This window comes from Rhopalosiphum padi, chromosome 3 (assembly GCF_020882245.1).
Source record: "Rhopalosiphum padi isolate XX-2018 chromosome 3, ASM2088224v1, whole genome shotgun sequence".
NCBI classification, from domain to species: Eukaryota; Metazoa; Arthropoda; class Insecta; order Hemiptera; family Aphididae; genus Rhopalosiphum; species Rhopalosiphum padi.
Window position 1 is genome coordinate 8,283,408 of NC_083599.1, and position 26,658 is coordinate 8,310,065.

At 32.7% G+C, this 26,658-nt stretch overlaps 1 long non-coding RNA gene across 3 annotated transcripts in view; it reads right to left on the bottom strand.

The window, feature by feature from the left end:
• LOC132924594 (uncharacterized) overlaps positions 1 to 26,658 on the bottom strand; it is a 231,217-nt gene that overhangs the window by 13,841 nt on the left and 190,718 nt on the right. For all 3 annotated transcript variants that reach the window (XR_009661349.1, XR_009661348.1, XR_009661350.1), the window contains exon 2: positions 2,077 to 2,231. This is a non-coding gene — a long non-coding RNA (uncharacterized LOC132924594). The remainder of the gene's footprint in view (positions 1 to 2,076; positions 2,232 to 26,658) is intronic.

Sequence of the window (26,658 nt, forward strand, 5' to 3'; positions counted from 1 at the left end):
GTCAATCGTTAATACCACCATTGGTTATAAATAAGTACTATAGTATTTAATATTTATTATCAATGATACCAAGAATACAATTACGATTTACAATAATGTTATAGTATTATTATTTATTATATTGGCTACAATATTATTGTGTTATACTTATAACAGTTATAACTTATAACTAATAATGTGTTATGTGTATCGACTATCAATTGATTGCTCAAAATAAAATACATCTCAATTCGGTGATTAATCGCCTATAGTATGAAAACTACTTAAAATTGTATACTATGTGAAAATTTCAAGTCAATAACCATTTGTACCCTCGACTTTGAATGTTGAATACCTAGTCCTATACATTTCATATTTATACATATTATAACCATTGATGATAAATACTAATATTTATAATCAATGATATAACAATTAATGTTGTCGAAAATCTTCGAGTCAAAGAGTCGTCAAGTTTCAAAGTATCAACTTTATAAAATGTAGAAAACGGGAACCAATATGGTCATATTATAATTATAAGTATAATCAAGATTTTTAAGGAAGAAATTGAAGTGTATCGACTATCGATACATATCGGGTCAATATTGGGCGTATAAGAAGTTGCGCGTGCAATATACAAGCAAACGTACCGATCCGTATGGACTGAGATCTGAGACTTCGACACGAGTCAGTACTCGGTAGTCAGTACGTAACTATTGATACGTATCGAATTTTCCTTCTTGAAAATATTAATTATGTACAACAACAAAAAATAAATGGATATAGTGTTCTGATCGAACAATGTTAATACAAATAATGAATATTATTCATGAAAAATAATGATTTAAATACAATTTATCTAGATTAGATAATTAAATGTGTCATCTAAGATAACAAATAGATAAATGGCACATTAGTTATCTAGATAAGATAATAGATGAGTAATTTTTTATCTAGATAATTATCTAGATACATTTATCCAGATAAGTCTCAACACTGAATTGGATGGAGGTTACGTAGTACTACCCTGAAAGGTTTTTCATCTTGTGGTTGGTAGGTGTGAAATTGCGCATTTTTTTGGGCAGTCAAAAAGTGAATTATTTGACGATAACCATCAGAGGTGTTGGCTTGGACTTTAGTGTGTTTCTGAGTGGATTTGCAATGAAAACCGTTTTCTGCGACCAGATTAATAAGAGATTTGTATAATAGGTTGTAGTCGAGTTTTTGATTGGCAATGAAGATTGGAGGAATCTGACATTTTAGGGGAGGTGTTTTTGACGTGTCCATGTTAGTGGATTCATTGTGAGTTTGAGTGACTGTAACGGTTTCTTCTGTAGTGTCTGTATTGTTAAAATCAAAAATGTTTGAGTCTTGAAGTGCGGCAAATCGATTTGGAGAAGAAAATTGAGATTGAGTTGGAGTGTTATTTGTGTTGATTTTGTTTCCCCGAGGTGTTCTGGGAGAGCGGAAACCGTCTTCGTCTGTGGAGGCCGGAACTATCGTGTTATTTTTTATTTTTATTTTAGGGACAGTTTTATCTGATTTGTTAGGCATAGTATAAATTGATTATAAATACAAGACGTATAAATATGGGTTTACGTAATTTAATTAATGTGGTTAATTGTTTGTATCACTAGTTCACCGTGAGGGGGACAGAATATAAGGTAGCGATAAGCTCGCGGAGAGCACCACGATGGGCGCGGATTCATGTAACATTGTAACTGTATTATGTAATGTGCATTCTTACCAGTTAATTAAAAATGTCTTGATCGTCTGATCTTCTCAGAGGATGGTCATCTCGGAGGCTGAGAGTAGTACGCGCAAATCGGTGGTACTTAGATGAATATTTTAGTACGCAATTCGGGTTGACAATCAAAATTTGAGCACGGAAAAGAAGAAATATAATATCTCATTACGGAGCACATGCGCGTGTGACGACTCTCCACGGCGGAATAAACGTAGTAATAATAAAAAGATTTTTTAAAGCTGAGGCATATTTTAAAATGAAAATTAAAAGCTCAATTTGTTTACCAATACTATATTCATATTTTTAACAAATTTCAATTGTTACACTACTATTAAGTTACTAGCAATTACATTTTACATTCATTACAAGTACATTGCATAAAATCATTATTATTATCAGAATCTTCAAGTCCATGTTCAATGTAGGATGTTGAAACTTTCCCAAATTCCAAAAATGTTAATTAATGTCTCAGCATGCCTTGAGTTATCTACTTTTATACTGCCATCTAAAAAAAAATAGTCATATAAATATGTATAATGGTTGAAGAAATTATAATAATAATGATTGATGAGCAATAAAATATAATAAAAATCTACCAGTGTTGTGTTGAATTTTAATGAAAAAAAAATGTATAAAAAATATATACTTGTACAATAACTTAAACTTACTGATTTTCAATATGAAAAAAATATAAATTTGTAATATTTGTATAAATTATTATGTAAAACCATGGTTTTTAGTGTTTATGCAGTGTAAGCTTAAATGAAATATATGAATGTTAATAATGGTAAATAAGAATCATTTTCACAATCTTGTAGTCAAGGTTTCAAGACACTAACACGAGAATTGAGTATTTTATAAGCAGTAAAAAATATGAATTAGCAATAATTGTCTAAATTATTATGTAAAACCATGTTTTATAGTGTTTATGATGGATCAGCTTAAATGAAATATATGAATGTAAATAATGGTTAATAAGAATCATTTTCATAATCTAGTAGTCAAGGTTTATAGACACTAACATGTGAATTGAGTATTTTATAAGCAGTTTAAAAATATGAATTAGCAATAATTGTCTAAATTATTATGTAAAACCATGTTTTATAGTGTTTATGCAGTGTAAGCTTAAATGAAATATATAAATGTTAATTATGGTTAATAAGAATCATTTTCATAATCTAGTAGTCAAGGTTTCAAGACACTAACATGAGAATTGAGTGTTTTATAAGCAGTTTAAAAATATGAAATAGCAATAATTGTCTAAATTATTATGTAAAACCATGTTTTATAGTGTTTATGCAGTGTAAGCTTAAATGAAATATATGAATGTAAATAATGGTTAATAAGAATCATTTTCACAATCTTGTAGTCAAGATTTCAAGACACTAACATGAGAATTGAGTGTTTTATAAGCAGTAAAAAATATGAATTAGCAATAATTGTCTAAATTATTATGTAAAACCATGTTTTATAGTGTTTATGATGGATCAGCTTCAATGAGATATATGAATGTTGATGATGGTAAATAAGAATTATTTTCTTAACATAATGATCACCAGGTGACCGAGAAAACGCGAATGAAAATTGAAAATTTCGAAAAATGAAAATTCTCGTTTACGAAGTGTTTTACGGGAAAACCGTGAGAGATAGGACGAAAGTCGTGAGACATAAAATTGATCCCCATAACCAGCTTCATAAGTTGTATGCTTTTGATTTTTCGAAAAACCGTTATTAAGGATTTTTAAACGTCATACTTAGGTCGAACGATTTTTGAAAACCCAAAATTTTGTAATAACGAGTTTTTGGAAAAAAGAAAAACTGATTGTGATTTAGAATTACATTTAGAACATTTTAACGTCTGTGATAAATTGTCGTTGGACCACCAGGTGACCGAGAAAACGCGAATGAAAATTGAAAATTTCGAAAAATGAAAATTCTCGTTTACGAAGTGTTTTACGGGAAAACCGTGAGAGATAGGACGAAAGTCGTGAGACATAAAATTGATCCCCATAACCAGCTTCATAAGTTGTATGCTTTTGATTTTTCGAAAAACCGTTATTAAGGATTTTTAAACGTCATACTTAGGTCGAACGATTTTTGAAAACCCAAAATTTTGTAATAACGAGTTTTTGGAAAAAAGAAAAACTGATTGTGATTTAGAATTACATTTAGAACATTTTAACGTCTGTGATAAATTGTCGTTGGACCACCAGGTGACCGAGAAAACGCGAATGAAAATTGAAAATTTCGAAAAATGAAAATTCTCGTTTACGAAGTGTTTTACGGGAAAACCGTGAGAGATCGGACGAAAGTCGTGAGACATAAAATTGATCCCCATAACCAGCTTCATGAGTTGTATGCTTTTGATTTTTCGAAAAACCGTTATTAAGGATTTTTAAACGTCATACTTAGGTCGAACGATTTTTGAAAACCATAAATTTTGTAATAACGAGTTTTTGGAAAAAAGAAAAACTGATTGTGATTTAGAATTACATTTAGAACATTTTAACGTCTGTGATAAATTGTCGTTGGACCACCAGGTGACCGAGAAAACGCGAATGAAAATTGAAAATTTCGAAAAATGAAAATTCTCGTTTACGAAGTGTTTTACGGGAAAACCGTGAGAGATCGGACGAAAGTCGTGTGACATAAAATTGATCCCCATAACCAGCTTCATAGGTTGTATGCTTTTGATTTTTCGAAAAACCGTTATTAAGGATTTTTAAACATCATACTTAGGTCGAACGATTTTTGAAAACCCAAAATTTTGTAATAACGAGTTTTTGGAAAAAAGAAAAACTGATTGTGATTTAGAATTACATTTAGAACATTTTAACGTCTGTGATAAATTGTCGTTGGACCACCAGGTGACCGAGAAAACGCGAATGAAAATTGAAAATTTCGAAAAATGAAAATTCTCGTTTACGAAGTGTTTTACGGGAAAACCGTGAGAGATCGGACGAAAGTCGTGAGACATAAAATTGATCCCCATAACCAGCTTCATAAGTTGTATGCTTTTGATTTTTCGAAAAACCGTTATTAAGGATTTTTAAACGTCATACTTAGGTCGAACGATTTTTGAAAACCCAAAATTTTGTAATAACGAGTTTTTGGAAAAAAGAAAAACTGATTGTGATTTAGAATTACATTTAGAACATTTTAACGTCTGTAATAAATTGTCGTTGGACCACCAGGTGACCGAGAAAACGCGAATGAAAAATGAAAATTTCGAAAAATGAAAATTCTCGTTTACGAAGTGTTTTACGGGAAAACCGTGAGAGATCGGACGAAAGTCGTGAGACATAAAATTGATCCCCATAACCAGCTTCATGAGTTGTATGCTTTTGATTTTTCGAAAAACCGTTATTAAGGATTTTTAAACGTCATACTTAGGTCGAACGATTTTTGAAAACCCAAAATTTTGTAATAACGAGTTTTTGGAAAAAAGAAAAACTGATTGTGATTTAGAATTACATTTAGAACATTTTAACGGCTGTGATAAATTGTCGTTGGACCACCAGGTGACCGAGAAAACGCGAATGAAAATTGAAAATTTCGAAAAATGAAAATTCTCGTTTACGAAGTGTTTTACGGGAAAACCGTGAGAGATCGGACGAAAGTCGTGAGACATAAAATTGATCCCCATAACCAGCTTCATAGGTTGTATGCTTTTGATTTTTCGAAAAACCGTTATTAAGGATTTTTAAACGTCATACTTAGGTCGAACGATTTTTGAAAACCCAAAATTTTGTAATAACGAGTTTTTGGAAAAAAGAAAAACTGATTGTGATTTAGAATTACATTTAGAACATTTTAACGGCTGTGATAAATTGTCGTTGGACCACCAGGTGACCGAGAAAACGCGAATGAAAATTGAAAATTTCGAAAAATGAAAATTCTCGTTTACGAAGTGTTTTACGGGAAAACCGTGAGAGATCGGACGAAAGTCGTGAGACATAAAATTGATCCCCATAACCAGCTTCATAGGTTGTATGCTTTTGATTTTTCGAAAAACCGTTATTAAGGATTTTTAAACGTCATACTTAGGTCGAACGATTTTTGAAAACCCAAAATTTTGTAATAACGAGTTTTTGGAAAAAAGAAAAACTGATTGTGATTTAGAATTACATTTAGAACATTTTAACGGCTGTGATAAATTGTCGTTGGACCACCAGGTGACCGAGAAAACGCGAATGAAAAATGAAAATTTCGAAAAATGAAAATTCTCGTTTACGAAGTGTTTTACGGGAAAACCGTGAGAGATCGGACAAAAGTCGTGAGACATAAAATTGATCCCCATAACCAGCTTCATGAGTTGTATGCTTTTGATTTTTCGAAAAACCGTTATTAAGGATTTTTAAACGTCATACTTAGGTCGAACGGTTTTTGAAAACCCAAAACTTTGTAATAACGAGTTTTTGGAAAAAAGAAAAACTGATTGTGATTTAGAATTACATTTAGAACATTTTAACGGCTGTGATAAATTGTCGTTGGACCACCAGGTGACCGAGAAAACGCGAATGAAAATTGAAAATTTCGAAAAATGAAAATTCTCGTTAACGAAGTGTTTTACGGGAAAACCGTGAGAGATAGGACGAAAGTCGTGAGACATAAAATTGATCCCCATAACCAGCTTCATAAGTTGTATGCTTTTGATTTTTCGAAAAACCGTTATTAAGGATTTTTAAACGTCATACTTAGGTCGAACGATTTTTGAAAACCCAAAATTTTGTAATAACGAGTTTTTGGAAAAAAGAAAAACTGATTGTGATTTAGAATTACATTTAGAACATTTTAACGGCTGTGATAAATTGTCGTTGGACCACCAGGTGACCGAGAAAACCCGAATGAAAATTGAAAATTTCGAAAAATGAAAATTCTCGTTTACGAAGTGTTTTACGGGAAAACCGTGAGAGATCGGACGAAAGTCGTGAGACATAAAATTGATCCCCATAACCAGCTTCATAAGTTGTATGCTTTTGATTTTTCGAAAAACCGTTATTAAGGATTTTTAAACGTCATACTTAGGTCGAACGGTTTTTGAAAACCCAAAACTTTGTAATAACGAGTTTTTGGAAAAAAGAAAAACTGATTGTGATTTAGAATTACATTTAGAACATTTTAACGGCTGTGATAAATTGTCGTTGGACCACCAGGTGACCGAGAAAACGCGAATGAAAATTGAAAATTTCGAAAAATGAAAATTCTCGTTAACGAAGTGTTTTACGGGAAAACCGTGAGAGATAGGACGAAAGTCGTGAGACATAAAATTGATCCCCATAACCAGCTTCATAAGTTGTATGCTTTTGATTTTTCGAAAAACCGTTATTAAGGATTTTTAAACGTCATACTTAGGTCGAACGATTTTTGAAAACCCAAAATTTTGTAATAACGAGTTTTTGGAAAAAAGAAAAACTGATTGTGATTTAGAATTACATTTAGAACATTTTAACGGCTGTGATAAATTGTCGTTGGACCACCAGGTGACCGAGAAAACGCGAATGAAAATTGAAAATTTCGAAAAATGAAAATTCTCGTTAACGAAGTGTTTTACGGGAAAACCGTGAGAGATAGGACGAAAGTCGTGAGACATAAAATTGATCCCCATAACCAGCTTCATAAGTTGTATGCTTTTGATTTTTCGAAAAACCGTTATTAAGGATTTTTAAACGTCATACTTAGGTCGAACGATTTTTGAAAACCCAAAATTTTGTAATAACGAGTTTTTGGAAAAAAGAAAAACTGATTGTGATTTAGAATTACATTTAGAACATTTTAACGGCTGTGATAAATTGTCGTTGGACCACCAGGTGACCGAGAAAACCCGAATGAAAATTGAAAATTTCGAAAAATGAAAATTCTCGTTTACGAAGTGTTTTACGGGAAAACCGTGAGAGATCGGACGAAAGTCGTGAGACATAAAATTGATCCCCATAACCAGCTTCATAAGTTGTATGCTTTTGATTTTTCGAAAAACCGTTATTAAGGATTTTTAAACGTCATACTTAGGTCGAACGGTTTTTGAAAACCCAAAACTTTGTAATAACGAGTTTTTGGAAAAAAGAAAAACTGATTGTGATTTAGAATTACATTTAGAACATTTTAACGGCTGTGATAAATTGTCGTTGGACCACCAGGTGACCGAGAAAACGCGAATGAAAATTGAAAATTTCGAAAAATGAAAATTCTCGTTAACGAAGTGTTTTACGGGAAAACCGTGAGAGATAGGACGAAAGTCGTGAGACATAAAATTGATCCCCATAACCAGCTTCATAAGTTGTATGCTTTTGATTTTTCGAAAAACCGTTATTAAGGATTTTTAAACGTCATACTTAGGTCGAACGATTTTTGAAAACCCAAAATTTTGTAATAACGAGTTTTTGGAAAAAAGAAAAACTGATTGTGATTTAGAATTACATTTAGAACATTTTAACGGCTGTGATAAATTGTCGTTGGACCACCAGGTGACCGAGAAAACCCGAATGAAAATTGAAAATTTCGAAAAATGAAAATTCTCGTTTACGAAGTGTTTTACGGGAAAACCGTGAGAGATCGGACGAAAGTCGTGAGACATAAAATTGATCCCCATAACCAGCTTCATAAGTTGTATGCTTTTGATTTTTCGAAAAACCGTTATTAAGGATTTTTAAACATCATACTTAGGTCGAACGATTTTTGAAAACCCAAAATTTTGTAATAACGAGTTTTTGGAAAAAAGAAAAACTGATTGTGATTTAGAATTACATTTAGAACATTTTAACGTCTGTAATAAATTGTCGTTGGACCACCAGGTGACCGAGAAAACGCGAATGAAAAATGAAAATTTCGAAAAATGAAAATTCTCGTTTACGAAGTGTTTTACGGGAAAACCGTGAGAGATCGGACGAAAGTCGTGAGACATAAAATTGATCCCCATAACCAGCTTCATGAGTTGTATGCTTTTGATTTTTCGAAAAACCGTTATTAAGGATTTTTAAACGTCATACTTAGGTCGAACGATTTTTGAAAACCATAAATTTTGTAATAACGAGTATTTGGAAAAAAGAAAAACTGATTGTGATTTAGAATTACATTTAGAACATTTTAACGTCTGTGATAAATTGTCGTTGGACCACCAGGTGACCGAGAAAACGCGAATGAAAATTGAAAATTTCGAAAAATGAAAATTCTCGTTTACGAAGTGTTTTACGGGAAAACCGTGAGAGATCGGACGAAAGTCGTGAGACATAAAATTGATCCCCATAACCAGCTTCATAGGTTGTATGCTTTTGATTTTTCGAAAAACCGTTATTAAGGATTTTTAAACGTCATACTTAGGTCGAACGATTTTTGAAAACCCAAAATTTTGTAATAACGAGTTTTTGGAAAAAAGAAAAACTGATTGTGATTTAGAATTACATTTAGAACATTTTAACGTCTGTGATAAATTGTCGTTGGACCACCAGGTGACCGAGAAAACGCGAATGAAAATTGAAAATTTCGAAAAATGAAAATTCTCGTTTACGAAGTGTTTTACGGGAAAACCGTGAGAGATCGGACGAAAGTCGTGAGACATAAAATTGATCCCCATAACCAGCTTCATAAGTTGTATGCTTTTGATTTTTCGAAAAAACCGTTATTAAGGATTTTTAAACGTCATACTTAGGTCGAACGATTTTTGAAAACCCAAAATTTTGTAATAACGAGTTTTTGGAAAAAAGAAAAACTGATTGTGATTTAGAATTACATTTAGAACATTTTAACGTCTGTAATAAATTGTCGTTGGACCACCAGGTGACCGAGAAAACGCGAATGAAAAATGAAAATTTCGAAAAATGAAAATTCTCGTTTACGAAGTGTTTTACGGGAAAACCGTGAGAGATCGGACGAAAGTCGTGAGACATAAAATTGATCCCCATAACCAGCTTCATAAGTTGTATGCTTTTGATTTTTCGAAAAACCGTTATTAAGGATTTTTAAACGTCATACTTAGGTCGAACGATTTTTGAAAACCCAAAATTTTGTAATAACGAGTTTTTGGAAAAAAGAAAAACTGATTGTGATTTAGAATTACATTTAGAACATTTTAACGTCTGTAATAAATTGTCGTTGGACCACCAGGTGACCGAGAAAACGCGAATGAAAAATGAAAATTTCGAAAAATGAAAATTCTCGTTTACGAAGTGTTTTACGGGAAAACCGTGAGAGATCGGACGAAAGTCGTGAGACATAAAATTGATCCCCATAACCAGCTTCATGAGTTGTATGCTTTTGATTTTTCGAAAAACCGTTATTAAGGATTTTTAAACGTCATACTTAGGTCGAACGATTTTTGAAAACCCAAAATTTTGTAATAACGAGTTTTTGGAAAAAAGAAAAACTGATTGTGATTTAGAATTACATTTAGAACATTTTAACGTCTGTGATAAATTGTCGTTGGACCACCAGGTGACCGAGAAAACGCGAATGAAAAATGAAAATTTCGAAAAATGAAAATTCTCGTTTACGAAGTGTTTTACGGGAAAACCGTGAGAGATCGGACGAAAGTCGTGAGACATAAAATTGATCCCCATAACCAGCTTCATGAGTTGTATGCTTTTGATTTTTCGAAAAACCGTTATTAAGGATTTTTAAACGTCATACTTAGGTCGAACGATTTTTGAAAACCCAAAATTTTGTAATAACGAGTTTTTGGAAAAAAGAAAAACTGATTGTGATTTAGAATTACATTTAGAACATTTTAACGTCTGTGATAAATTGTCGTTGGACCACCAGGTGACCGAGAAAACGCGAATGAAAATTGAAAATTTCGAAAAATGAAAATTCTCGTTTACGAAGTGTTTTACGGGAAAACCGTGAGAGATCGGACGAAAGTCGTGAGACATAAAATTGATCCCCATAACCAGCTTCATAAGTTGTATGCTTTTGATTTTTCGAAAAACCGTTATTAAGGATTTTTAAACGTCATACTTAGGTCGAACGATTTTTGAAAACCCAAAATTTTGTAATAACGAGTTTTTGGAAAAAAGAAAAACTGATTGTGATTTAGAATTACATTTAGAACATTTTAACGTCTGTAATAAATTGTCGTTGGACCACCAGGTGACCGAGAAAACGCGAATGAAAAATGAAAATTTCGAAAAATGAAAATTCTCGTTTACGAAGTGTTTTACGGGAAAACCGTGAGAGATCGGACGAAAGTCGTGAGACATAAAATTGATCCCCATAACCAGCTTCATGAGTTGTATGCTTTTGATTTTTCGAAAAACCGTTATTAAGGATTTTTAAACGTCATACTTGGGTCGAACGATTTTTGAAAACCCAAAATTTTGTAATAACGAGTTTTTGGAAAAAAGAAAAACTGATTGTGATTTAGAATTACATTTAGAACATTTTAACGGGTGTGATAAATTGTCGTTGGACCACCAGGTGACCGAGAAAACGCGAATGAAAATTGAAAATTTCGAAAAATGAAAATTCTCGTTTACGAAGTGTTTTACGGGAAAACCGTGAGAGATCGGACGAAAGTCGTGAGACATAAAATTGATCCCCATAACCAGCTTCATAGGTTGTATGCTTTTGATTTTTCGAAAAACCGTTATTAAGGATTTTTAAACGTCATACTTAGGTCGAACGATTTTTGAAAACCCAAAATTTTGTAATAACGAGTTTTTGGAAAAAAGAAAAACTGATTGTGATTTAGAATTACATTTAGAACATTTTAACGTCTGTAATAAATTGTCGTTGGACCACCAGGTGACCGAGAAAACCCGAATGAAAATTGAAAATTTCGAAAAATGAAAATTCTCGTTTACGAAGTGTTTTACGGGAAAACCGTGAGAGATCGGACGAAAGTCGTGAGACATAAAATTGATCCCCATAACCAGCTTCATGAGTTGTATGCTTTTGATTTTTCGAAAAACCGTTATTAAGGATTTTTAAACGTCATACTTAGGTCGAACGATTTTTGAAAACCCAAAATTTTGTAATAACGAGTTTTTGGAAAAAATAAAAACTGATTGTGATTTAGAATTACATTTAGAACATTTTAACGTCTGTGTTAAATTGTCGTTGGACCACCAGGTGACCGAGAAAACGCGAATGAAAATTGAAAATTTCGAAAAATGAAAATTCTCGTTTACGAAGTGTTTTACGGGAAAACCGTGAGAGATCGGACGAAAGTCGTGAGACATAAAATTGATCCCCATAACCAGCTTCATAGGTTGTATGCTTTTGATTTTTCGAAAAAACCGTTATTAAGGATTTTTAAACATCATACTTAGGTCGAACGATTTTTGAAAACCCAAAATTTTGTAATAACGAGTTTTTGGAAAAAAGAAAAACTGATTGTGATTTAGAATTACATTAAGAACATTTTAACGTCTGTGATAAATTGTCGTTGGACCACCAGGTGACCGAGAAAACGCGAATGAAAATTGAAAATTTCGAAAAATGAAAATTCTCGTTTACGAAGTGTTTTACGGGAAAACCGTGAGAGATCGGACGAAAGTCGTGAGACATAAAATTGATCCCCATAACCAGCTTCATAAGTTGTATGCTTTTGATTTTTCGAAAAACCGTTATTAAGGATTTTTAAACGTCATACTTAGGTCGAACGATTTTTGAAAACCCAAAATTTTGTAATAACGAGTTTTTGGAAAAAAGAAAAACTGATTGTGATTTAGAATTACATTTAGAACATTTTAACGTCTGTAATAAATTGTCGTTGGACCACCAGGTGACCGAGAAAACGCGAATGAAAAATGAAAATTTCGAAAAATGAAAATTCTCGTTTACGAAGTGTTTTACGGGAAAACCGTGAGAGATCGGACGAAAGTCGTGAGACATAAAATTGATCCCCATAACCAGCTTCATAAGTTGTATGCTTTTGATTTTTCGAAAAACCGTTATTAAGGATTTTTAAACGTCATACTTAGGTCGAACGATTTTTGAAAACCCAAAATTTTGTAATAACGAGTTTTTGGAAAAAAGAAAAACTGATTGTGATTTAGAATTACATTTAGAACATTTTAACGTCTGTAATAAATTGTCGTTGGACCACCAGGTGACCGAGAAAACGCGAATGAAAAATGAAAATTTCGAAAAATGAAAATTCTCGTTTACGAAGTGTTTTACGGGAAAACCGTGAGAGATCGGACGAAAGTCGTGAGACATAAAATTGATCCCCATAACCAGCTTCATAAGTTGTATGCTTTTGATTTTTCGAAAAACCGTTATTAAGGATTTTTAAACGTCATACTTAGGTCGAACGATTTTTGAAAACCCAAAATTTTGTAATAACGAGTTTTTGGAAAAAAGAAAAACTGATTGTGATTTAGAATTACATTTAGAACATTTTAACGTCTGTAATAAATTGTCGTTGGACCACCAGGTGACCGAGAAAACGCGAATGAAAAATGAAAATTTCGAAAAATGAAAATTCTCGTTTACGAAGTGTTTTACGGGAAAACCGTGAGAGATCGGACGAAAGTCGTGAGACATAAAATTGATCCCCATAACCAGCTTCATGAGTTGTATGCTTTTGATTTTTCGAAAAACCGTTATTAAGGATTTTTAAACGTCATACTTAGGTCGAACGATTTTTGAAAACCCAAAATTTTGTAATAACGAGTTTTTGGAAAAAAGAAAAACTGATTGTGATTTAGAATTACATTTAGAACATTTTAACGTCTGTGATAAATTGTCGTTGGACCACCAGGTGACCGAGAAAACGCGAATGAAAAATGAAAATTTCGAAAAATGAAAATTCTCGTTTACGAAGTGTTTTACGGGAAAACCGTGAGAGATCGGACGAAAGTCGTGAGACATAAAATTGATCCCCATAACCAGCTTCATGAGTTGTATGCTTTTGATTTTTCGAAAAACCGTTATTAAGGATTTTTAAACGTCATACTTAGGTCGAACGATTTTTGAAAACCCAAAATTTTGTAATAACGAGTTTTTGGAAAAAAGAAAAACTGATTGTGATTTAGAATTACATTTAGAACATTTTAACGTCTGTGATAAATTGTCGTTGGACCACCAGGTGACCGAGAAAACGCGAATGAAAATTGAAAATTTCGAAAAATGAAAATTCTCGTTTACGAAGTGTTTTACGGGAAAACCGTGAGAGATCGGACGAAAGTCGTGAGACATAAAATTGATCCCCATATCCAGCTTCATAGGTTGTATGCTTTTGATTTTTCGAAAAACCGTTATTAAGGATTTTTAAACATCATACTTAGGTCGAACGATTTTTGAAAACCCAAAATTTTGTAATAACGAGTTTTTGGAAAAAAGAAAAACTGATTGTGATTTAGAATTACATTTAGAACATTTTAACGTCTGTGATAAATTGTCGTTGGACCACCAGGTGACCGAGAAAACGCGAATGAAAATTGAAAATTTCGAAAAATGAAAATTCTCGTTTACGAAGTGTTTTACGGGAAAACCGTGAGAGATCGGACGAAAGTCGTGAGACATAAAATTGATCCCCATAACCAGCTTCATAAGTTGTATGCTTTTGATTTTTCGAAAAACCGTTATTAAGGATTTTTAAACGTCATACTTAGGTCGAACGATTTTTGAAAACCCAAAATTTTGTAATAACGAGTTTTTGGAAAAAAGAAAAACTGATTGTGATTTAGAATTACATTTAGAACATTTTAACGTCTGTAATAAATTGTCGTTGGACCACCAGGTGACCGAGAAAACGCGAATGAAAAATGAAAATTTCGAAAAATGAAAATTCTCGTTTACGAAGTGTTTTACGGGAAAACCGTGAGAGATCGGACGAAAGTCGTGAGACATAAAATTGATCCCCATAACCAGCTTCATGAGTTGTATGCTTTTGATTTTTCGAAAAAACCGTTATTAAGGATTTTTAAACGTCATACTTAGGTCGAACGATTTTTGAAAACCCAAAATTTTGTAATAACGAGTTTTTGGAAAAAAGAAAAACTGATTGTGATTTAGAATTACATTTAGAACATTTTAACGGCTGTGATAAATTGTCGTTGGACCACCAGGTGACCGAGAAAACGCGAATGAAAAATGAAAATTTCGAAAAATGAAAATTCTCGTTTACGAAGTGTTTTACGGGAAAACCGTGAGAGATCGGACGAAAGTCGTGAGACATAAAATTGATCCCCATAACCAGCTTCATGAGTTGTATGCTTTTGATTTTTCGAAAAACCGTTATTAAGGATTTTTAAACGTCATACTTAGGTCGAACGATTTTTGAAAACCCAAAATTTTGTAATAACGAGTTTTTGGAAAAAAGAAAAACTGATTGTGATTTAGAATTACATTTAGAACATTTTAACGTCTGTGATAAATTGTCGTTGGACCACCAGGTGACTGAGAAAACGCGAATGAAAATTGAAAATTTCGAAAAATGAAAATTCTCGTTTACGAAGTGTTTTACGGGAAAACCGTGAGAGATCGGACGAAAGTCGTAAGACATAAAATTGATCCCCATAACCAGCTTCATAAGTTGTATGCTTTTGATTTTTCGAAAAACCGTTATTAAGGATTTTTAAACGTCATACTTAGGTCGAACGATTTTTGAAAACCCAAAATTTTGTAATAACGAGTTTTTGGAAAAAAGAAAAACTGATTGTGATTTAGAATTACATTTAGAACATTTTAACGGCTGTGATAAATTGTCGTTGGACCACCAGGTGACCGAGAAAACGCGAATGAAAATTGAAAATTTCGAAAAATGAAAATTCTCGTTTACGAAGTGTTTTACGGGAAAACCGTGAGAGATCGGACGAAAGTCGTAAGACATAAAATTGATCCCCATAACCAGCTTCATAAGTTGTATGCTTTTGATTTTTCGAAAAACCGTTATTAAGGATTTTTAAACGTCATACTTAGGTCGAACGATTTTTGAAAACCCAAAATTTTGTAATAACGAGTTTTTGGAAAAAAGAAAAACTGATTGTGATTTAGAATTACATTTAGAACATTTTAACGTCTGTAATAAATTGCGTTGGGACCACCAGGTGACCGAGAAAACGCGAATGAAAAATGAAAATTTCGAAAAATGAAAATTCTCGTTTACGAAGTGTTTTACGGGAAAACCGTGAGAGATCGGACGAAAGTCGTGAGACATAAAATTGATCCCCATAACCAGCTTCATAGGTTGTATGCTTTTGATTTTTCGAAAAACCGTTATTAAGGATTTTTAAACGTCATACTTAGGTCGAACGATTTTTGAAAACCCAAAATTTTGTAATAACGAGTTTTTGGAAAAAAGAAAAACTGATTGTGATTTAGAATTACATTTAAAACATTTTAACGTCTGTAATAAATTGCGTTGGACCACCAGGTGACCGAGAAAACGCGAATGAAAAATGAAAATTTCGAAAAAATGAAAATTCTCGTTTACGAAGTGTTTTACAGGAAAACCGTGAGAGATCGGACGAAAGTCGTGAGACATAAAATTGATCCCCATAACCAGCTTCATGAGTTGTATGCTTTTGATTTTTCGAAAAACCGTTATTAAGGATTTTTAAACGTCATACTTAGGTCGAACGGTTTTTGAAAACCCAAAATTTTGTAATAACGAGTTTTTGGAAAAAATAAAAACTGATTGTGATTTAGAATTACATTTAGAACATTTTAACGTCTGTGATAAATTGTCGTTGGACCACCAGGTGACCGAGAAAACGCGAATGAAAATTGAAAATTTCGAAAAATGAAAATTCTCGTTAACGAAGTGTTTTACGGGAAAACCGTGAGAGATAGGACGAAAGTCGTGAGACATAAAATTGATCCCCATAACCAGCTTCATAAGTTGTATGCTTTTGATTTTTCGAAAAACCGTTATTAAGGATTTTTAAACGTCATACTTAGGTCGAACGATTTTTGAAAACCCAAAATTTTGTAATAAAAAGTTTTTGGAAAAAAGAAAAACTGATTGTGATTTAGAATTACATTTAGAACATTTTAACAACTGTGATAAATTGTCGTTGGACTACCAGGTGACCGAGAAAACGCGAATGAAAATTGATAATTTCGAAAAATGAAAATTCTCGTTTACGAAGTGTTTTACGGGAAAACCGTGAGAGATAGGACGAAAGTCGTGAGACATAAAATTGATCCCCATAACCAGCTTCATAAGTTGTATGCTTTTGATTTTTCGAAAAACCGTTATTAAGGATTTTTAAACGTCATACTTAGGTCGAACGATTTTTGAAAACCCAAAATTTGAAATAACGAGTTTTTGGAAAAAAGAAAAACTGATTATGATTTAGAATTACATTTAGAACATTTTAACGTCTGTGATAAATTGTCGTTGGACCACCAGGTGACCGAGAAAACGCGAATGAAAATTGAAAATTTCGAAAAATGAAAATTCTCGTTTACGAAGTGTTTTACGGGAAAACCGTGAGAGATCGGACGAAAGTCGTGAGACATAAAATTGATCCCCATAACCAGCTTCATGAGTTGTATGCTTTTGATTTTTCGAAAAACCGTTATTAAGTGATTTTTAAACGTCATACTTAGGTCGAACGATTTTTGAAAACCCAAAATTTTGTAATAACGAGTTTTTGGAAAAAAGAAAAACTGATTGTGATTTAGAATTACATTTAGAACATTTTAACGTCTGTGATAAATTGTCGTTGGACCACCAGGTGACCGAGAAAACGCGAATGAAAATTGAAAATTTCGAAAAATGAAAATTCTCGTTAACGAAGTGTTTTACGGGAAAACCGTGAGAGATAGGACGAAAGTCGTAAGACATAAAATTGATCCCCATAACCAGCTTCATAAGTTGTATGCTTTTGATTTTTCGAAAAACCGTTATTAAGGATTTTTAAACGTCATACTTAGGTCGAACGATTTATGAAAACCCAAAATTTTGTAATAAAAAGTTTTTGGAAAAAAGAAAAACTGATTGTGATTTAGAATTACATTTAGAACATTTTAACAACTGTGATAAATTGTCGTTGGACTACCAGGTGACCGAGAAAACGCGAATGAAAATTGATAATTTCGAAAAATGAAAATTCTCGTTTACGAAGTGTTTTACGGGAAAACCGTGAGAGATAGGACGAAAGTCGTGAGACATAAAATTGATCCCCATAACCAGCTTCATAAGTTGTATGCTTTTGATTTTTCGAAAAACCGTTATTAAGGATTTTTAAACGTCATACTTAGGTCGAACGATTTTTGAAAACCCAAAATTTGAAATAACGAGTTTTTGGAAAAAAGAAAAACTGATTATGATTAAGAATTACATTTAGAACATTTTAACGTCTGTGATAAATTGTCGTTGGACCACCAGGTGACCGAGAAAACGCGAATGAAAATTGAAAATTTCGAAAAATGAAAATTCTCGTTTACGAAGTGTTTTACGGGAAAACCGTGAGAGATCGGACGAAAGTCGTGAGACATAAAATTGATCCCCATAACCAGCTTCATGAGTTGTATGCTTTTGATTTTTCGAAAAACCGTTATTAAGGATTTTTAAACGTCATACTTAGGTCGAACGATTTTTGAAAACCCAAAATTTTGTAATAACGAGTTTTTGGAAAAAAGAAAAACTGATTGTGATTTAGAATTACATTTAGAACATTTTAACGGCTGTGATAAATTGTCGTTGGACCACCAGGTGACCGAGAAAACGCGAATGAAAATTGAAAATTTCGAAAAATGAAAATTCTCGTTAACGAAGTGTTTTACGGGAAAACCGTGAGAGATAGGACGAAAGTCGTAAGACATAAAATTGATCCCCATAACCAGCTTCATAAGTTGTATGCTTTTGATTTTTCGAAAAACCGTTATTAAGGATTTTTAAACGTCATACTTAGGTCGAACGATTTTTGAAAACCCAAAATTTTGTAATAAAAAGTTTTTGGAAAAAAGAAAAACTGATTGTGATTTAGAATTACATTTAGAACATTTTAACAACTGTGATAAATTGTCGTTGGACTACCAGGTGACCGAGAAAACGCGAATGAAAATTGATAATTTCGAAAAATGAAAATTCTCGTTTACGAAGTGTTTTACGGGAAAACCGTGAGAGATCGGACGAAAGTCGTGAGACATAAAATTGATCCCCATAACCAGCTTCATGAGTTGTATGCTTTTGATTTTTCGAAAAACCGTTATTAAGGATTTTTAAACGTCATACTTAGGTCGAACGATTTTTGAAAACCCAAAATTTTGTAATAACGAGTTTTTGGAAAAAAGAAAAACTGATTGTGATTTAGAATTACATTTAGAACATTTTAACGTCTGTGATAAATTGTCGTTGGACCACCAGGTGACCGAGAAAACGCGAATGAAAATTGAAAATTTCGAAAAATGAAAATTCTCGTTAACGAAGTGTTTTACGGGAAAACCGTGAGAGATAGGACGAAAGTCGTAAGACATAAAATTGATCCCCATAACCAGCTTCATAAGTTGTATGCTTTTGATTTTTCGAAAAACCGTTATTAAGGATTTTTAAACGTCATACTTAGGTCGAACGATTTATGAAAACCCAAAATTTTGTAATAAAAAGTTTTTGGAAAAAAGAAAAACTGATTGTGATTTAGAATTACATTTAGAACATTTTAACAACTGTGATAAATTGTCGTTGGACTACCAGGTGACCGAGAAAACGCGAATGAAAATTGATAATTTCGAAAAATGAAAATTCTCGTTTACGAAGTGTTTTACGGGAAAACCGTGAGAGATAGGACGAAAGTCGTGAGACATAAAATTGATCCCCATAACCAGCTTCATAAGTTGTATGCTTTTGATTTTTCGAAAAAACCGTTATTAAGGATTTTTAAACGTCATACTTAGGTCGAACGATTTTTGAAAACCCAAAATTTGAAATAACGAGTTTTTGGAAAAAAGAAAAACTGATTATGATTAAGAATTACATTTAGAACATTTTAACGTCTGTGATAAATTGTCGTTGGACCACCAGGTGACCGAGAAAACGCGAATGAAAATTGAAAATTTCGAAAAATGAAAATTCTCGTTTACGAAGTGTTTTACGGGAAAACCGTGAGAGATCGGACGAAAGTCGTGAGACATAAAATTGATCCCCATAACCAGCTTCATGAGTTGTATGCTTTTGATTTTTCGAAAAACCGTTATTAAGGATTTTTAAACGTCATACTTAGGTCGAACGATTTTTGAAAACCCAAAATTTTGTAATAACGAGTTTTTGGAAAAAAGAAAAACTGATTGTGATTTAGAATTACATTTAGAACATTTTAACGGCTGTGATAAATTGTCGTTGGACCACCAGGTGACCGAGAAAACGCGAATGAAAATTGAAAATTTCGAAAAATGAAAATTCTCGTTAACGAAGTGTTTTACGGGAAAACCGTGAGAGATAGGACGAAAGTCGTAAGACATAAAATTGATCCCCATAACCAGCTTCATAAGTTGTATGCTTTTGATTTTTCGAAAAACCGTTATTAAGGATTTTTAAACGTCATACTTAGGTCGAACGATTTTTGAAAACCCAAAATTTTGTAATAAAAAGTTTTTGGAAAAAAGAAAAACTGATTGTGATTTAGAATTACATTTAGAACATTTTAACAACTGTGATAAATTGTCGTTGGACTACCAGGTGACCGAGAAAACGCGAATGAAAATTGATAATTTCGAAAAATGAAAATTCTCGTTTACGAAGTGTTTTACGGGAAAACCGTGAGAGATAGGACGAAAGTCGTGAGACATAAAATTGATCCCCATAACCAGCTTCATAAGTTGTATGCTTTTGATTTTTCGAAAAACCGTTATTAAGGATTTTTAAACGTCATACTTAGGTCGAACGATTTTTGAAAACCCAAAATTTGAAATAACGAGTTTTTGGAAAAAAGAAAAACTGATTGTGATTTAGAATTACATTTAGAACATTTTAACGTCTGTGATAAATTGTCGTTGGACCACCAGGTGACCGAGAAAACGCGAATGAAAATTGAAAATTTCGAAAAATGAAAATTCTCGTTAACGAAGTGTTTTACGGGAAAACCGTGAGAGATAGGACGAAAGTCGTAAGACATAAAATTGATCCCCATAACCAGCTTCATAAGTTGTATGCTTTTGATTTTTCGAAAAACCGTTATTAAGGATTTTTAAACGTCATACTTAGGTCGAACGATTTTTGAAAACCCAAAATTTTGTAATAAAAAGTTTTTGGAAAAAAGAAAAACTGATTGTGATTTAGAATTACATTTAGAACATTTTAACGAATGTGATAAATTGTCGTTGGACCACCAGGTGACCGAGAAAACGCGAATGAAAATTGAAAATTTCGAAAAATGAAAATTCTCGTTTACGAAGTGTTTTACGGGAAAACCGTGAGAGATCGGACGAAAGTCGTGAGACATAAAATTGATCCCCATAACCAGCTTCATGAGTTGTATGCTTTTGATTTTTCGAAAAACCGTTATTAAGGATTTTTAAACGTCATACTTAGGTCGAACGATTTTTGAAAACCCAAAATTTTGTAATAACGAGTTTTTGGAAAAAAGAAAAACTGATTGTGATTTAGAATTACATTTAGAACATTTTAACGTCTGTGATAAATTGTCGTTGGACCACCAGGTGACCGAGAAAACGCGAATGAAAATTGAAAATTTCGAAAAATGAAAATTCTCGTTAACGAAGTGTTTTACGGGAAAACCGTGAGAGATAGGACGAAAGTCGTAAGACATAAAATTGATCCCCATAACCAGCTTCATAAGTTGTATGCTTTTGATTTTTCGAAAAACCGTTATTAAGGATTTTTAAACGTCATACTTAGGTCGAACGATTTTTGAAAACCCAAAATTTTGTAATAAAAAGTTTTTGGAAAAAAGAAAAACTGATTGTGATTTAGAATTACATTTAGAACATTTTAACAACTGTGATAAATTGTCGTTGGACTACCAGGTGACCGAGAAAACGCGAATGAAAATTGATAATTTCGAAAAATGAAAATTCTCGTTTACGAAGTGTTTTACGGGAAAACCGTGAGAGATAGGACGAAAGTCGTGAGACATAAAATTGATCCCCATAACCAGCTTCATAAGTTGTATGCTTTTGATTTTTCGAAAAACCGTTATTAAGGATTTTTAAACGTCATACTTAGGTCGAACGATTTTTGAAAACCCAAAATTTGAAATAACGAGTTTTTGGAAAAAAGAAAAACTGATTGTGATTTAGAATTACATTTAGAACATTTTAACGTCTGTGATAAATTGTCGTTGGACCACCAGGTGACCGAGAAAACGCGAATGAAAATTGAAAATTTCGAAAAATGAAAATTCTCGTTAACGAAGTGTTTTACGGGAAAACCGTGAGAGATAGGACGAAAGTCGTAAGACATAAAATTGATCCCCATAACCAGCTTCATAAGTTGTATGCTTTTGATTTTTCGAAAAACCGTTATTAAGGATTTTTAAACGTCATACTTAGGTCGAACGATTTTTGAAAACCCAAAATTTTGTAATAAAAAGTTTTTGGAAAAAAGAAAAACTGATTGTGATTTAGAATTACATTTAGAACATTTTAACGAATGTGATAAATTGTCGTTGGACCACCAGGTGACCGAGAAAACGCGAATGAAAATTGAAAATTTCGAAAAATGAAAATTCTCGTTTACGAAGTGTTTTACGGGAAAACCGTGAGAGATCGGACGAAAGTCGTGAGACATAAAATTGATCCCCATAACCAGCTTCATAAGTTGTATGCTTTTGATTTTTCGAAAAACCGTTATTAAGGATTTTTAAACATCATACTTAGTTCGAACGATTTTTGAAAACCCAAAATTTTGTAATAACGAGTTTTTGGAAAAAAGAAAAACTGATTGTGATTTAGAATTACATTTAGAACATTTTAACGGCTGTGATAAATTGTCGTTGGACCACCAGGTGACCGAGAAAACGCGAATGAAAATTGAAAATTTCGAAAAATGAAAATTCTCGTTTACGAAGTGTTTTACGGGAAAACCGTGAGAGATCGGACGAAAGTCGTGAGACATAAAATTGATCCCCATAACCAGCTTCATAGGTTGTATGCTTTTGATTTTTCGAAAAACCGTTATTAAGGATTTTTTAAACGTCATACTTAGGTCGAACGATTTTTGAAAACCCAAAATTTTGTAATAACGAGTTTTTGGAAAAAAGAAAAACTGATTGTGATTTAGAATTACATTTAGAACATTTTAACGGCTGTGATAAATTGTCGTTGGACCACCAGGTGACCGAGAAAACGCGAATGAAAATTGAAAATTTCGAAAAATGAAAATTCTCGTTTACGAAGTGTTTTACGGGAAAACCGTGAGAGATCGGACGAAAGTCGTGAGACATAAAATTGATCCCCATAACCAGCTTCATAAGTTGTATGCTTTTGATTTTTCGAAAAACCCTTATTAAGGATTTTTAAACGTCATACTTAGGTCGAACGATTTTTGAAAACCCAAAATTTTGTAATAACGAGTTTTTGGAAAAAAGAAAAACTGATTGTGATTTAGAATTACATTTAGAACATTTTAACGTCTGTAATAAATTGCGTTGGACCACCAGGTGACCGAGAAAACGCGAATGAAAAATGAAAATTTCGAAAAATGAAAATTCTCGTTTACGAAGTGTTTTACGGGAAAACCGTGAGAGATCGGACGAAAGTCGTGAGACATAAAATTGATCCCCATAACCAGCTTCATAGGTTGTATGCTTTTGATTTTACGAAAAACCGTTATTAAGGATTTTTAAACGTCATACTTAGGTCGAACGATTTTTGAAAACCCAAAATTTTGTAATAACGAGTTTTTGGAAAAAAGAAAAACTGATTGTGATTTAGAATTACATTTAAAACATTTTAACGTCTGTAATAAATTGCGTTGGACCACCAGGTGACCGAGAAAACGCGAATGAAAAATGAAAATTTCGAAAAATGAAAATTCTCGTTTACGAAGTGTTTTACAGGAAAACCGTGAGAGATCGGACGAAAGTCGTGAGACATAAAATTGATCCCCATAACCAGCTTCATGAGTTGTATGCTTTTGATTTTTCGAAAAACCGTTATTAAGGATTTTTAAACGTCATACTTAGGTCGAACGATTTTTGAAAACCCAAAATTTTGTAATAACGAGTTTTTGGAAAAAAGAAAAACTGATTGTGATTTAGAATTACATTTAGAACATTTTAACGTCTGTGATAAATTGTCGTTGGACCACCAGGTGACCGAAAAAAACGCGAATGAAAATTGAAAATTTCGAAAAATGAAAATTCTCGTTTACGAAGTGATTTACGGGAAAACCGTGAGAGATCGGACGAAAGTCGTGAGACATAAAATTGATCCCCATAACCAGCTTCATAGGTTGTATGCTTTTGATTTTTCGAAAAACCGTTATTAAGGATTTTTAAACGTCATACTTAGGTCGAACGATTTTTGAAAACCCAAAATTTTGTAATAACGAGTTTTTGGAAAAAAGAAAAACTGATTGTGATTTAGAATTACATTTAGAACATTTTAACGTCTGTGATAAATTGTCGTTGGACCACCAGGTGACCGAGAAAACGCAAATGAAAATTGAAAATTTCGAAAAATGAAAATTCTCGTTTACGAAGTGTTTTACGGGAAAACCGTGAGAGATCGGACGAAAGTCGTGAGACATAAAATTGATCCCCATAACCAGCTTCATGAGTTGTATGCTTTTGATTTTTCGAAAAACCGTTATTAAGGATTTTTAAACGTCATACTTAGGTCGAACGATTTTTGAAAACCCAAAATTTTGTAATAACGAGTTTTTGGAAAAAAGAAAAACTGATTGTGATTTAGAATTACATTTAGAACATTTTAACGTCTGTGATAAATTGTCGTTGGACCACCAGGTGACCGAGAAAACGCGAATGAAAATTGAAAATTTCGAAAAATGAAAATTCTCGTTTACGAAGTGTTTTACGGGAAAACCGTGAGAGATCGGACGAAAGTCGTGAGACATAAAATTGATCCCCATAACCAGCTTCATAAGTTGTATGCTTTTGATTTTTCGAAAAACCGTTATTAAGGATTTTTAAACGTCATACTTAGGTCGAACGATTTTTGAAAACCCAAAATTTTGTAATAACGAGTTTTTGGAAAAAAGAAAAACTGATTGTGATTTAGAATTACATTTAGAACATTTTAACGGCTGTGATAAATTGTCGTTGGACCACCAGGTGACCGAGAAAACGCGAATGAAAATTGAAAATTTCGAAAAATGAAAATTCTCGTTTACGAAGTGTTTTACGGGAAAACCGTGAGAGATCGGACGAAAGTCGTAAGACATAAAATTGATCCCCATAACCAGCTTCATAAGTTGTATGCTTTTGATTTTTCGAAAAACCGTTATTAAGGATTTTTAAACGTCATACTTAGGTCGAACGATTTTTGAAAACCCAAAATTTTGTAATAACGAGTTTTTGGAAAAAAGAAAAACTGATTGTGATTTAGAATTACATTTAGAACATTTTAACGGCTGTGATAAATTGTCGTTGGACCACCAGGTGACCGAGAAAACGCGAATGAAAATTGAAAATTTCGAAAAATGAAAATTCTCGTTTACGAAGTGTTTTACGGGAAAACCGTGAGAGATCGGACGAAAGTCGTGAGACATAAAATTGATCCCCATAACCAGCTTCATAGGTTGTATGCTTTTGATTTTTCGAAAAACCGTTATTAAGGATTTTTAAACGTCATACTTAGGTCGAACGATTTTTGAAAACCCAAAATTTTGTAATAACGAGTTTTTGGAAAAAAGAAAAACTGATTGTGATTTAGAATTACATTTAAAACATTTTAACGTCTGTAATAAATTGCGTTGGACCACCAGGTGACCGAGAAAACGCGAATGAAAAATGAAAATTTCGAAAAATGAAAATTCTCGTTTACGAAGTGTTTTACAGGAAAACCGTGAGAGATCGGACGAAAGTCGTGAGACATAAAATTGATCCCCATAACCAGCTTCATGAGTTGTATGCTTTTGATTTTTCGAAAAACCGTTATTAAGGATTTTTAAACGTCATACTTAGGTCGAACGATTTTTGAAAACCCAAAATTTTGTAATAACGAGTTTTTGGAAAAAAGAAAAACTGATTGTGATTTAGAATTACATTTAGAACATTTTAACGTCTGTGATAAATTGTCGTTGGACCACCAGGTGACCGAGAAAACGCGAATGAAAATTGAAAATTTCGAAAAATGAAAATTCTCGTTTACGAAGTGTTTTACGGGAAAACCGTGAGAGATCGGACGAAAGTCGTGAGACATAAAATTGATCCCCATAACCAGCTTCATAAGTTGTATGCTTTTGATTTTTCGAAAAACCGTTATTAAGGATTTTTAAACGTCATACTTAGGTCGAACGATTTTTGAAAACCCAAAATTTTGTAATAACGAGTTTTTGGAAAAAAGAAAAACTGATTGTGATTTAGAATTACATTTAGAACATTTTAACGTCTGTGATAAATTGTCGTTGGACCACCAGGTGACCGAGAAAACGCGAATGAAAATTGAAAATTTCGAAAAATGAAAATTCTCGTTTACGAAGTGTTTTACGGGAAAACCGTGAGAGATCGGACGAAAGTCGTGAGACATAAAATTGATCCCCATAACCAGCTTCATAAGTTGTATGCTTTTGATTTTTCGAAAAACCGTTATTAAGGATTTTTAAACATCATACTTAGTTCGAACGATTTTTGAAAACCCAAAATTTTGTAATAACGAGTTTTTGGAAAAAAGAAAAACTGATTGTGATTTAGAATTACATTTAGAACATTTTAACGGCTGTGATAAATTGTCGTTGGACCACCAGGTGACCGAGAAAACGCGAATGAAAATTGAAAATTTCGAAAAATGAAAATTCTCGTTTACGAAGTGTTTTACGGGAAAACCGTGAGAGATCGGACGAAAGTCGTGAGACATAAAATTGATCCCCATAACCAGCTTCATAGGTTGTATGCTTTTGATTT